Source organism: Periplaneta americana, chromosome 2 (genome assembly GCF_040183065.1).
Source record: "Periplaneta americana isolate PAMFEO1 chromosome 2, P.americana_PAMFEO1_priV1, whole genome shotgun sequence".
Lineage (NCBI taxonomy): Eukaryota > Metazoa > Arthropoda > Insecta > Blattodea > Blattidae > Periplaneta > Periplaneta americana.
The window spans coordinates 3,149,440-3,165,521 of NC_091118.1; the positions used below are offsets into that span (position 1 = coordinate 3,149,440).

At 34.0% G+C, this 16,082-nt stretch overlaps 1 long non-coding RNA gene across 1 annotated transcript in view; it reads right to left on the minus strand.

Annotated features, from left to right (window-relative positions):
- LOC138711905 (uncharacterized) overlaps window positions 1–14,505 on the minus strand; it is a 39,713-nt gene extending 25,208 nt beyond the window's left edge. The window contains exons 1-5 of the long non-coding RNA XR_011335525.1: window positions 14,420–14,505; window positions 12,112–12,242; window positions 5,962–6,113; window positions 1,683–1,821; window positions 201–298 (exon numbers count right to left, since the gene is read on the minus strand). This is a non-coding gene — a long non-coding RNA (uncharacterized lncRNA). The remainder of the gene's footprint in view (window positions 1–200; window positions 299–1,682; window positions 1,822–5,961; window positions 6,114–12,111; window positions 12,243–14,419) is intronic.
- Window positions 14,506–16,082: the final 1,577 nt, after the last annotated feature.

Genomic DNA, 16,082 nt, shown 5'->3' on the forward strand with positions numbered 1-16,082 from the left:
TTTGACAATTAACAACCGTGGCCTGGCGTGGTACTTCATCTTGTCACAGTGCTTGGTATCTTATCACTTAGCTATCCCCTCATCTGAACTAACCTAACCCTTAACTCGCAATGTGTACGGACGGAGGGTAAAACACGGTGCAGCAACATAAGGACACAATAAAAGTTGAAGAAACAAGTATAAAGATTTATAACACTCACACAATATCCCAAAAACAGTTCCTCCTGACAATCAGCATCTCCACCATCTTGTAGTTTACTGCTGCCAAGTCGAGCCTCTCTGCTTCAATTCCCACCTCCTGTAACATATTCACATTGCTATAATTTCCACCTAAAGTGATTAAATATTTCTAATGCTATCCTGCAACAAATAATAATTTTAGCAAAACATTCAATACTGCGAAAATTACAGACATTGTTGAATAATAAAGTTACACCACAGCCTAGTATATACAGTCACGAGTTGTGAGATTGCTAGAAACAACAGACTGTGCCGGTACTATTTCGCATTGTCTGTAATGAGTTGATAGTAGCGATCCTACTGGTTAGCAACTATCTATGGCTGCATATTTACTACGTATTGAGCTTCGTGACTGTATACACTAGACTGTGATTACACCTCATCATACACACATAAGATAACGGAAACAGGCCAGAAAATAAAAGAGCGCTCTAGAAGAAACTATTTCAACACTGTGAAATTATAAAATGAAAAGCACTGTAGCAGACACTATGTCAATGCTGTCAAAGTAGAAAATTACAGACCGTCTAAGAAAAACATTGTCAAGGTACAAAATTAAGGAAGGAAAACCTTCGAAAATAATATATGGACACTGTGAAATAAAAAAAATGGAGCACTTTACAAAGACTACCGTATATACACATTGTTAAATTAAAAAATAAAAGAACTTTAGAAACATAAAGTGAACAGTATGAAAATAGAAAATGAAAGAACAATGTAGGAAACACTATGGGAATGCTGTAAAAGTATATAATGAAAACTTTGTGTAGGAAATGTATGAAAACTGCAGAATTTGAATTCCATCCTCCGCTTCTATTAGTGTAGGCTGAAAACAAATTAATAGAGAATTAGGTTTTTGTACATACTATTGTGGACATGTAGCAGCATTTACGTATTTGGCACATATTGGTGGTACAGTCTGTTGAACCGCTTTTTACAGAATGCTGAGGTGAGGTTAAGTTAGATGAGGGGATAGCTAAGTGACAAACGATAAGGTTAAGGGAGGATTAGATAAGGGTGTACTTAAGTAGCAGGACACCAAGTACATGACAAGGTTAGTGTGGATCAGGTGCGGGGATAGCTAAGTGACAGGAGGCCGAGGTGTGTATACATCTCTGTTACACCCTGTTACTTAGCTATCCCCATGCAATTGAACCTAACCTTTATCTCGCAATATTTAGAGAAATACACTCAGGCGCCGGGTAGAAAGAGGTTCAACAGACTGTACGACCAATATGTGCCAAATCCACGGTACTGTTAAATGCTGCTACATGTCCACAATAGTGTGCACAAAAACCAGATTCTCTATTATTTTGTTTTATCGCACTAATAAGGTTACGACAACCAAATAAGTTTATATTTCAAATCTGTCTAACGTTCATTTCACAGGAAGGTACAAAAGACCCCAATGAAAACTGAGAAAATCAGCTTATAGCACTCACATAATACAGTGATAACATTTCCTCCACACATCTGGGTTATCAGCATCTCCACCATCTTGTTGTCTTGTCACATTCTTCGTCGCCTTCTTATGAACATCCCTGCTTCCAAGTTGGGCCTCCCTGGTTCAAGTCCCACGTCCTGTAACATATATATATGTCTATAATTTCCATCTTAAGGAATCACGCAATCTGATGGCCTCTCCTAAACTAATACAGTAGTTTAAGACATTATATTCCATTTAATATTGCTAAAACTTCCAGTGAAAGTTCAATAAGGCTACACCACTTGATGGCAAATATGAAATCGTTGAAATAAGCTATAAAATGTAAGAACACTCTAGGGAACACAATGTGAACACTGTGAAATATGCTTCAAATAGTCTGGGCTGAATAATGTGAATCTGTTACAGACCTTGGGGCTGTCTTGTCACATCTAACCCCTCTTAAACAACAACAAATTCCACAATTTGGGACATCTGGCCGAAATCTACGGCTGACCACTAGGATCCAGAATACAAAGCAGAGGTTAAATGAAAAGTACAATATGATTGCGGAAAGAATACGGAACTATGATAAATTTAAAAATTAAGTACAATTTGATTTCGGAGAAACATGAGATCAAAATATATTTTGAAGAGTAATGAAATGAAGTGAAAAAAAAAAAAAAAATTATATAGTATTATACAAGTGATTGTGTAAAATGGATAATGAATTTCTCATCTGCCTGCTGAAATCACAGTAATGCTCCACGAAATACTATACAGTGGTGCACCACATTCAACAATGCATGAATTTTCATTAGGGCATTGCCTTTCCCTTTCGTACACACTAATGTAACAATTACTCCTACCAATATTCACAGAAGTTTCCTCTCTGGGGTAAATAGATTGCAGATATTAATGGGTGGTAAGAATAAACATGAGTATATAGTATATACTCGATTTCTTTTAGTAAATACTCTTTAGTAAGAATAAAAACATGAGTACCTACTCATTTTTGATTACATACTCATAACATGGAAGCGTAGTAGAATATACTCAAGCATCCATCTTGTACAGAATATATACTCATGCTTGATAAGAATAAAAGCTAGTATATTCTCATATGTATAAGTTTGTTCTCATGTTATTCTGAGAATGGTTTGTAGCAGGCTCAATTTTGAGTATTTGTTGATTTCTGTTAAAGTTAAATTAAAAAAAAAAATGGCAGAATTTATGAACGAAGTAGTGCCTCATGGAAAAATATAGAAAAATACGTGAACTTCAGAAGCCTTTAACGCTTCACAAAAGTGAATGTGACAAAAAGTTAAACACGTATTTGTTATTCATAAAAAACATAACCTATAAGAATATGAATGACTATCAAATTATAACGTTAGATGGTATTGTTAAATATAATTAACAAATTACAGTTTATTTTGTAAAATTTTAATTCCAAAATGCAATTACTTGTAACTTTAAAATTATATAAATAACCACTCCATAATAAAAATACAATTAGCATAACTAGAAATGGATTGTAATCTCTATCCAACATCCCGTAATGAAGATTTCCCAGTCCTATTTTCTTGTTTCCTCTTTTATTAGTCACTTATCTGATTCACTCTTCCTTTCACGTTTATTTATTTATTTATTTACTTGCTTACCTAATTACTTATTGTATTTATTTATTTAATTTCTTTATCTTATTTATTTATTTAATTTAATTAATTAATTATTTAATACAATTATTCTTTAATTTATTCAATTTATTTATTGAATTGCTTAATATATTTATTTTATTTTATTAATTTATTTATTTAAATATGTAATTATTTATTTATTTAATATATTTATTTCTTTATGTAATATGTTTATTTATTTATTTAATATATTTTATTTATTTATTCATTTACTTATTTATTTTATTTATTCAATTTATTTATTTAATATATTTATTTATTTATGTAATATCTTTATTTATTTAATATATTTATTTATGTAATATGTTTATTTATTTAATATATTTTATTTACTTATTCATTTACTTACTTATTTTATTTATTCAATTTACTTATTTATTTAATATAAATATCTATTTATGTAATATGTTTATTTATTTAATATATTTATTTATTTATGTAATATGTTTATTTATTTAATATATTTATTTATTTAATATATTTTATTTATTTATTCATTTACTTATTTATTTTATTTATTCAATTTATTTATTTAATATATTTATTTATGTAATATCTTTATTTATTTAATATATTTATGTAATATGTTTATTTATTTAATATATTTTATTTACTTATCCATTTACTTATTTATTTTATTTATTCAATTTATTTATTTATTTAATATATTTATCTATTTATGTAATATGTTTATTTATTTAATATATTTATTTATTTATGTAATATGTTTATTTATTTAATATATTTATTTATTTAATATATTTTATTTATTTATTCATTTACTTATTTATTTTATTTATTCAATATATTTATTTATTTATTTAATATGTTTATTTATTTAATATATTTTATTTATTCAATTTATTTGTTTATTTATTTAATATTTATATAATTTATTTCTTTCATTAATTTATTTATCCATTATCAAAATTTGTAAAAACCAAAACACAAAGCACTGCAGCATGCCAATAGCTCACTGGTCAACAAAATTAAACATATATATTATTTAACGTACCGAAGTACATATGATATTTCCATGCAGATATTCTGCGTCATCATACGATGAAAGAGTAATGGAACGGAGAAAAATTCTCTCCGGCGCTGGGATTTGAACCCGGGTTTTCAGCTCTACGTGCTGATGCTTTATCCACTAAGCCACACCAGATACTACCCCGGCGTCGGACAGAATTGTCTCTGATTAAGTTCCAACTCTTGGGTTCCCTTTAGTGGCCGCCCTCTGCATTACGTCATAGATATCTATGAACATAGGACTGAAGTCCACACATGTGCTGAGGTGCACTCGTTATGAGTGACTAGTTGGCCGGGATCCGACGGAATAAGCGCCGTCTTAAATCACGAAGTGATTTACGCATATCATATATATTATTTTAATGTACCGAAGTACATACGATATTTCCATGCAGATATTCTGCGTCATCATATGATGAAAGAGTAATGGAACAGAGAAAAATTCCGGTGTGGCTTAGTGGTAAAGCATCAGCACGTAGAGCTGAAAACCCGGGTTCAAATCCCGACGCCGGAGAGAATTTTTCTCCGTTGCATTACTCTTTCATCGTAATATGAAACATTGTCAGAATATATACAAAGTTTTTAGATATACAGAGTGTACTGTAAACAATATCAGAAATTTCAGAGCATTATTCTTTGAGATGTTACAAACAAAAAAGTGCCATTTACTTAATTCCCAATATGCTCAGTCAGTTTAAGAGAGCAGTGTATTATGATAATAAATGATTGAAAGAATTTTAGTTTTGTCCTTTAAATGTGCAGAAATTTGTAGTACGAAAGTCATATTTTTTAGAATCAAATGTCAACACATTTAAAGGACAAAACTAAAATTCTTTCCATCATTTATTATCATAATACTCTGCTCTCTTAAATTGACTGAGCATATTGGGAATTAAATCAATGACTTTCTCAAAACATGGTGTGAAATGTTTCATAGGAAACAATTTTTATCTCGAAAACAAGCAAAATTGCATTAAACTTTTTATTTGAAGTGTCTCAAAGATTAATGACACTACTAATGGCTCACCCTGTATACATACATTGAATAGAAATTTACATAAACTTCTGCAGTGTAATAATATGGTATCTGATACAAAAGGAATGCAAGGGAAGGAAAGTAAAAGAAAATGCAGGAGAACAAAGTGGACGAGTGATGACTGGACACCTATAAATGGCAGTGAATAGGGACAAAGAAAGTGTATAACTAGAAAGAGGACGGTGTACTGTAATACCAGGATAATGTTACATTAATTGAATTCAAAATATTTAGATTGCTAGGATTTCTGGAGCTAATGGAGACCATTAGGGTGCAGGAAGAAATGTGGAAAGGGAGACTCCACTCTACGAAAAAGAAAAAGAAAGATGCCAAAACTTATGATAAAAGAGAATGGCAAGCCAAGGAATGAAGAAGAATAATCGGAGGTGCATTACGGAAGAGACTAAGGTCCAGCATGAGTGGTAATGCCAGAAAATAATAATAATAATAATATATAATTAATTTCACCCTAAACGTATATCAGGATATAATAAAACGAGAATAAAATATCTTGAAGGTTTCATTGCACTCACAGACTATCCTGAAATCATTTCCTTAGCACAGACTGGATTACAAACATCTCCACCATCTTTCTTCTGATCTTCTAGTTTTTCTAAATTCTTCGTAACTTTCTTGTAAACATCCCCTGCATTCCAGCTGGGTGTCTCTGGTGAATTCCCAAGTTCTGCAACATATTCACATTGCTATAATTTCCGTCTAAAGTAATGACGTAATTGTAATGACTACCCTTCAACAAATAATATGCTCGCAGTTAAGGGACCATTCAAAACTTTAAAATTACAGAGAATATTGAATAATAAAGTTACACCAGATAATAATACGTATAAGATCACAGACATAGGCTATAAAATAAAAAGGTATTCTAATAAAAACTATTTCAACACTGTGAAACTAGAAAATGAAAGAACACTCTAGAAATCAATGTGAAAAGATGACTCCAGTAAACACACTGTCAACACTATGAAACTGGAAATGTTGTTGTTGTTGTTTTCTAATGCCAGGCGTTTGACAATAAAGTCATTTGCCCTCTTGCACTCCAATATTTTTCAAAGATATTGTCATGGCCAGCCACTGAAGCACAGATTTTGAGGTGTTCCGAATCCATTTCTTGGTTTGAGTTGCACAATGGGCAGTTAGGGGACTGATATATTCCAATTCTATGCAGGTGTTTGGCCAAACAATCATGGCCTGTTGCCAATCTAAATGCAGCTACAGACGATTTTCGTGGTAAATCGGGAATTAACTGTGGATTATGATGCACAGAGTTCCATTTTTTCCCTTGGGATTGTGTTATCAAATTTTGTTTGTTGAAGTCTAAGTATGTAGATTTAATAAATCTCTTCACAGAGTAATACGTAGATTTAGTAACAGGTCTGTAAGTAGCAGTGCTGCCCTTCTTTGCTAAAGCATCTGCATTCTCGTTTCCCAGGATTCCACAATGGGATGGTATCCATTGGAATACAATTCTTTTATTGAGTGATATTAATTGAGAGAGCATTTTAGTTATTTCTGCTGTTTGAGATGAAGGTGTGTGTTTAGAGACTATTGATAGAATAGCTGCTTTGGAGTCTGACAATATAACTGCATTCTTAAATTTATTGATGTGGCATAGAAGATTCCTGAGACTTTCACTTATTGCAACGATTTCACCATCAAAACCTGTTGTTCCATATCTAAGAGATCTATAAAGTGAGAAGAGACAGCACGTAACACCTGCACCGGCACCTTGTTCTCTGGAGATCAAGGATCCGTCGGTGTATAAATGAAGCCAGTTTTGTGGAGGGTACCTAATATTAATTGTCTCTAAAGACAATTGTTTCAGCATTTCAGTGTTTACTTCTGATTTCAATATTTCTTCTGTTAAATTTAGATTATATTCTATATTTAATAGAGTTAAAGGGTTTGGTTTAATTTGTAAGTTTTCTTTTAAATTCGGGATATTGATTTTCTGTTTTAATTCTTGAACAATGGATATGAAACTTTTTTGAGTTTTCAATCTACAGAGAGGACTGTATGAATGCCAATTGTTTCCTGGTAATCTGATAAGTTTTTCATATTGAATCAGTGCTTTTTCTTGTATTGTCATTTTGATGCTGTTAATATTAGTGAGGAATCTCATAGAATCTACTGGAGTTGTTTTGATTCCACCAGTAATGAGTCTCAGAGCTTGGTTATGAACATATTCTATTTCGTTTATGAAAGGTGAAGTAATTAAAATTTCTCCACAGTATGTCAGCATTGGCTGTATAAACATTTTGTATGTGGTGTTCAAAGTATTCCTAGAGCATCCCCATTTCTTTCCTGCTAGTCTTTTTAGAAGGGAGAATCTTTTACGAGCTTCTTCAGAAATGTATTTCAAATGGTTGCTCCATGTTAACTTACTATCGAAAATAACTCCAAGATATTTGGATTCATAAGTCCTAGGAAGGTGTTGGCCATTGTATTGGATATTGAATTCTCTTTCTTTTTTACCGAGTGAAAATATTTGGTAGTTACTTTTGCTTAAATTGAGTGTCATCAAATTTGATGTATTCCATTCATGTAGTTGATTTAGAGCTTTAAGAGCAGAATTTTGAATTTTGTCTCTATGTCTGTAAGATCCGGAAGTCCACAAAACTATATCATCTGCAAATAGTGCTGTTTTCATGTTTGATTCCTCTAATAGGGAGGGTAAGTCATTTATATAAATATTGAATAAAGTTGTGCTGGGGACAGCGCCCTGAGGTAGACCTCGATATGTTTGTCTGTAACTAGAAAGTGAGTTATTGAATTTAGTGGCAATGAATCTTTGACTAAGGAATTCTGATATCCATCTGAACATATTGCTGGAGATACCTAATTTCTGGAGTTTTAGTAATAATTTATTTCTCCAAACAGAGTCATATGCTAGCTGAAAGTCAATAAATATTGCCAAGGTATCGTCTTTCTTGTTAAAACTGTCTTTTATTTCTTGGCCGAGGCGTATGACTTGTTCACTGGTAGACTGTAGTTGTCGAAAGCCGGCTTGTCTTGGTGATAAAAGATTTTGGGATTCTAAATACCAAGTTAATCTGTTGGAGATCATGGACTCCATGGTTTTTGCTATCATGCTTAATAGTGCTATTGGTCGATAACTATTACATGAGCAGGTTTTCCTTTTTTGTGAATTGGTAAATGGAAACTGGAAATGTAAAAAGCAGTCTAGAAACACTATGTGAACACTGTGAAAATGGAAAACGAAAGAGCATTTTAGGAACGCTCTGTGAAAACTACAAAAGTAATCATTAAATGAGCACTCTAGGAAACTATTTGAACATTGACACTAAAGAATTCAAGAGTACCCTAGGAAAGAATATGTTAACACTATGAAGATAAAAAAATAGAAAAGCACTTTAGAAAACATTATGTGAACACTGTAGACGTATAAAATTAATTAGCACTCTAAGAAAGATTAAGTGAAAACTGTAGGATTTTAATTCCACCCTCCTGTATGTAGTGTAGGCTGAACAAGTTAAACCTCTCTGTTACACACCTTCAGAACCTATCACCTAATCCCTCACCTAACCTTGTCAAAGTACTTGGTTTACTGTCCATTAACTATCCCCTCACGTAACCTAACCTAACTTTTCGTTTCACTCGCATATTTACGCAAATACAAGCGGGCGGAGGATAAAACACATTGCAACACTATCCCCACGACGAGACACTAACACTAATATGTACTGATAATATGATAAACCCATACTGAAACAGATGTCCAATGTAGAGGTCACAAAAATCATGTTTTCTGCTCTTCGCTTTTCTTACACTGACCTTAAAGCTAAAACAACTAATTAAACATCTTGATCACACAACTTTTAACACTGTATCACTTCAGAGTATGTATTATATGATTTTCCTGTGTTAAATTCTAACGTACCTGGACAGACATACATACTAAATAAACACAACAACAAACACGCAGACAACATCATACACTGGTCAAAAAAAGTTAAGCATAATTAGGCATATAACTGTTTTTATTAATTAAAATAAAATAGATAAATTATAATTGGGTTTCTTGGTTCCACAGAATAAACTTAAAAGTAGAAATACACTATTTGTTAACAATGGACTCAATATGAAATGAAAAAGTTGCATTGTTTGGAAACAACAGAAAAGATAAGGGAAGTTGAAATTCGTACATCATCAAAGAAAAGGAGATGGTGCTTTCAGTACCCTGTTTAATAACGTGTTGGTCCTCCACGAACCCTGAGGCACTCTTGTATGCGACGGGGCATACTCAGTACCAATGCATCTAAGCTCTCCTGAGGCAAATTGTCCCATTCTTCCAAGGCAGCATTCCTGAGTTCTTGAATCGTTAATGGGTGATGTGGACGATTGGAAATGGCTCTCCTGAGAAAGCTCCATGCATGCTCTATGCAGTTCATATCCAGTGAGCATGCTGGCCAATCCATTCTTCAGATCCCATGTTCTACAAGATACCGCTGCACACTATGAGCACGATGAGGCCGAGCATTATCGTCCTGTAGAGTGAACCCTTCTCCTACAGTCTCTGCAAAACCACTTACTATGGGTTGGAGGATGTTGTTCTCATACACGGCAGCAGTCATGTTTCCCTCTATTGAAACCAGTGGTGTGCGGCGGCCAAACATGACACCTGCCCAAAACAAGATTGAACCACCAAACTGTTGGTGACGTTCCACGGTCATTGAGGGATGATTTCGTTCCCCTGTTCGTCTCCATACGCGAATAGAGTTGTTGTCAGGGTGTAGGCCCATTCTCACTTCATCTGAGAATAAAGTTCTGGTCCATTGGCCTCGTGTCCAATTCTCATGTGCTCTAGCCCATCTTGCACGAGCACCCCTGTGATGTGGACGGAGTGCTGGAGTCTTGAGTGGTCTTCGAGCATACAACCCTATGTCATGAAGTCTATTGCGCACAGTTTGGCTACTTACAACAACACAGTGGCTTCGCGCAGGTCATGGCGCAGAGTTGTAGCTGAGGCTATAGGGTTCCTACGTGCAGATAACCTTACATACCGGTCCTGACCTGGTGTTGTTTTGCGTGGACGGCCTTCGCGAGGTCGATCTGCTATTGACTGGGTTTCCTGGAACTTTCTCCAGTCTGGAGACAATACTCTGATTCACATGAAGGATGTTAGCAACATCAACTTGTCTCATGTTTTGTTCCATCAAAGTGATGATTTTGATGCGGTCTGCCATTGGTAGGGTGTTCCGAGCCATTGTACTGCACTATGAAGCACTATGAAGCAAAATGACACTGACTGAACTTTGCTCGAATTACAGGCTTTTCTTTACTAGCCGTGATTTGAACGTTACCTAGCGATGCAGACTAAAACAAATGAAAGAGTTTGAATTGGTAAACATAACACGTGCCACATAAAACCAAAAGAAACATAAATATCAGGTATTATTGGGTAAACTGGAAATATGCTTAACTTTTTTTGACCAGTGTATATTGGCACAGATACGTAGATGACATACTAATACTATACAAAGGAAACAGCAGACAGATCCAAAACCTGCATCAACACATAAACAAAATACACCCAAAGCTACAGAAACTGAAAACAACAAATCCATAAATTTTCTAGACATCACAATAACAAAAGTAAACAAACACACATTCAAAGTATACAGAAAACCCACAACAACAACAACAACAACACACATACACAACACATCCAACCACCCCACACAACACAAACAAGCTGCATTCCGAACAATGGTACACAGACTACTCAACATACCAACATGATTATAAAGAAGAGCTAAACACAATCAAATACATAGCACAAGAAAACGGATACAACCCCAACATAATAAACATAATACATAAGACAAAACATAATCACAAAAAACATAATACAACACAAGCACAAGAACACAAAAAATACATCACACTAACATACGAAAACAAAAACACACACAAAATTGCAACCTCATTCAAGAAATTAAACTACAACATCGCATACAGAACAAATAACACTCTACAAAAACATCTCAACACACAAACAAACAAACACAACCACACAGGCGTATACAAACTCAAATGTAACACCTGCAACAACTTCTACATAGGACAGACAGGCAGATCATTTCAAACACGTTACAAAGAACACATCACAGCCATAACAAAATTACAAAACACCTCCACATATGCAGAACACACCACAAATGCTAACCACACCTACAGAGACATCAACACAGTCATGGAAATACTACACATCCAACCAAAAAGCCAGAAACTCAACACACTAGAACAATACGAAATATACAGACACACGAAAACACACCCCCAATGAAATTCTCAACACACAACTCAATTTCAGGACATACACACTCTTTGACTCGACATTATACCACACGAACACACCCTCACAGGAAACAAGTGGCGCCAAGACCAACAATGACCACTTTTGGGGATGACCCATAATAGGTCGAAACATATAAACCAGGTACAATGGAATTTAACACAAGAAAGTCATATAATACACATTCCAAACTAATTAAGTTTGAAATACAATTTTATTAGAGGCTAGAATCGACGCAGGACAGGAGAGTCACAGAGTAAAAATACGAAACAGTAAGTTCACAGTATAGGAATGTAAGGTCATAACAAGAATTGAGAATATGACCTTAAAGTTTTGTAACACTCACAGAATACGACGAAAACATTTCCTCCTCATATTCTGAATTATCAGCGACTCCATCATCTTCTTGTTGGTTCTAAATTCTCCCTGGCTTTCTTGTAAGCTTCCCAGCCTGGCCTCCGTGTTGACTTCTGTGCCCTGTAACATATATTCACAAGGCTGTAATTTCTGTCTTAAGAATCACGCAATTTTAATGCCTCTCCTGACACTAATAATAGTTTTAGGGATCCTAACCCATGTAATATTGCTAAAATGTTCAGTGAAAGTTGAATATGACTACACCACTTGATAGCATGTATGAAATCACTGAAATATACTAGAAAATAAATGTGAAGACTATTAAATCTGCTTCAAATAGTGTGGGTTGAATGGGTAAACCTGTCACTGACCTCGGGGCTGTCTGTCACTTAACTACCCCTCTTCAGACTCCTAACCTCGTCACAAACATCAGCTAATGTCCTGCGAAATGGTATATATTGGTACACCGTATCCAACCTTGTACGAATTTTCATTAAGATGTTGAGTTTTCCTTTTGTACACACTTCCGCAATCAATTATCTTACTAAGATACTTCTGAGGTAATTGCAGAAGTCAATATGGCCGACCTGAGGATAATGAAGGTGGGTTTACACATCATCGGGGCACTTCTGTGCATTGAAGTAAACATAACCTTATTATGGTGATATTAGTAACCAATTACAAACTTTCTTATTTCAATATGACTAGCAATATGTCTGCCATATGTAATAACTTTTTTTATTTTAGTAGGTTATTTTACGACGCTTTATCAACAGCTTTGGTTATTTAGCGTCTGAATGAGATGAAGGTGATAATGCCGGTGAAATGAGTCCGGGGTCCAACACCGTAAGTTACCCAGCATTTGCTCATATTGGGTTGAGGGAAAACCCCGGAAAAAACCTCAACCAGGTAACTTGTCATGACCGGGAATCGAACCCGGGCCACCTGATTTCGCGGCTAGACGTGCTAACCGTTACTCCACAGGCGTGGACTATGTAATAACAGTAATCATTCATTTGGTCTACATATCCAGTTCTCTAACAGTTGGGTCCTAATGCAACACTTTGATCTGTACAGTCTTTATTTACATTTATAACTCTGGAATTGTATCTAGGATTTTCTACAGCACTGAAGGTTTTTTTTTTTTGACGAAAAAAGTACAAAAATGATCTAATTTTCTGATGGAAGATAGTTTTGAATGCGAAGAATTCAAATATGACGTTAGTTGACTTGAAAACATATTACAAAATAGCTAACAATTGAAAAAAAAATTGATCGGTATAGGTAACCTAAAAATAATCATTTAGATCTAATACTTGAAATAAAGCAGTAGAACACTTAAAAATGAACGCGAAACAAACATTTCACTTAGTATATGCAAGGCATACCAAAAGCCTAAACTAACCTAACCTGTCACAGATTCGTATATGGAAGGCATACCAAAAGCCTAAACTAACCTAACCTGTCATAGATTCGTATATGTGAGACATACTAAAAGCATAAACTAACCTAACCTGTCATAGATTCGTATATGGAAGGCATACTAAAAGCCTAAACTAACCTAACCTAGCACAGATTCGTATATAGAAGGCATACTAAAAGCCTAAACTAACCTATCCTATCACATTGATATTATGGAAGGCATACTAAAAGCCTAAAGTAAGCTAACTTATCACAGATCCGTATATACAAGGCATATCAAAAGCCTAAACTAACCTAACCTGCCACAGATTCGTATATGGAAAGCATACTAAAAGCCTAAACTAACCTAACCTATCACAGATTCGTATATGCTAGGCCTACGGAAATCCTTGCACCACAGAACTTAGAAAATTACAAGCTGAAAGTTTCGATGTCGCGTGCTATAGAAAAGGCTGTATCTGCAACTTTTTGCAAACAACATGAAAAAGGAATTAAATTCCTCAAATTCTGACTGGGGTTAAAGCATGTTTATCACTGCCCACAAATTTTCTCTGCAGTTAACATCTTACCAATGAACAGCATACAATAGATAAATGTAATAATGTAGTACAAGCCTTTTGTGGACTTTTCCGTGTCTTTGTATGTCCAGGAGACAATCATTTCGTACCTACATACATTATCTATGTCATAAATAAGAAAAACATTTTATTTTACCAATTTCCGTTACAATTACGTTATTGCAAATGGCAGCCTAGAACACAGTTTTGATTTAGGAAACATGCTAATAGGATCACTACGAAGCCCACACCAGGCGTTGTACCACCATCATAATACCTACATCAGTATATTTATGCTAATTTAAGAGTAATACATACACATTTTCTATCCCTCCAGCCGTCTTTAATTCTTTTTATAGTAATTTTAGACATTACTCCTTCACTTACAAAAATTCACATCAGGAAGCTGATGACGTCATATGAAAACGAAACTTAGAACAAACAGGATAGCCAATAAATGAACGTATAATGTATCCAAGTAGAAAATAATTTACCTAGCCTATATAGCCTTTTAATATTAGGCCCATTCACAATGAAAATTAAATATAACGTAAACGTTAACTTAATAATAAAAAGTCAGACCTCATTCACGATGGGAACTTACACATAACCGCAAGGATACTTGGTAACTATGGAAACAAAACAATGACGTTTTCATCATATTCTGTTGTATACTTCAGCGCTCTACGATTGTGTATTGTTTCCAAATAACGTAAGCATAAACATGACAGTCTATATTTATTTGTCTATGGTCTACAGAGAAAACAAACTTCTGTGTTTATGTCAAAGACGTTTTATGGTTTATGTAGCGTTTATGTTTAATTTTCAATGTGAATAACTGTCAATCATAAAAATGTTATCTGCCTCTAAAGCAAACATTTATCTTTAGTCGCCTAAAACAGATAAGCTCATACAATAATAATAATAATAATAATAATAATAATAATAATAATAATAATAATAATAATAATAATAATAATAATAATAATAATAATTTAATAGTAATAATTCATCCTTTGAAGAGGTGGAAAAATTCAAATACCTGGGAGCAACAGTAACAAATATAAATTATAGGCCTACTCGAGAGGAAATTAAACGCGGAATAAATATGGGAAATGCCTGTTATTATTCAGTTGAGAAGCTTTTATTATCCAGTCTACTCTCAAAAAATCTCAAAGTTAGAATTTATGAAACAGTTATATTACCGGTTGTTCTGTATGGTTGTGAAACTTGGAATATCACTTTGAGAGAGGAACATAGGTTAAGGGTATTTGAGAATAAGGTGCTTAGGAAAATATTTGGGGCTAAGAGGGATGAAGTTACAGGAGAATGGAGAAAGTTACACAACGCAGAACTGCACGCATTGTATTCTTCACCTGACATAATTAGGAACATTAAATCCAGACGTTTGAGATGGGCAGGGCATGTAGCACGTATGGGCGAATCCAGAAATGCATATAGAGTGTTAGTTGGGAGGCCGGAGGGAAAGAAACCTTTGGAGAGGCCGAGACATAGATGAGAAGATAATATTAAATGGATTTGAGGGAAGTGGGATATGATGTTAGAGACTGGATTAATCTTGCTCAAGATAGGGACCAACGGCTGGCTTATGTGAGGGCGGCAATGAACCTTCGGGTTCCTTAAAAGCCACTAAGTAAGTAAGTAAATAATAATAATAATAATAATAATAATAATAATAATAATAATAATAATAATAATAGTAGTAGTATAGGTACTTAAAATATTATTACACGCTCTCAAAAACTATTTTCCTCATGTCCACGAATATGGTATAGCCTAATGTAATAAATTGCTAGCAGGAATACCATTTATTCAGAATCAATAATTGGATCACCATATAATAGAGGCACAAATAATTTTTGTGAATTTTTCAGTGACAAACTATTTTTTTTTACAGGTACTTGATTGTTCGTCATTCACCCATTTGAAGTCAGTTGTGTAGACCAATTTACCGACAGAG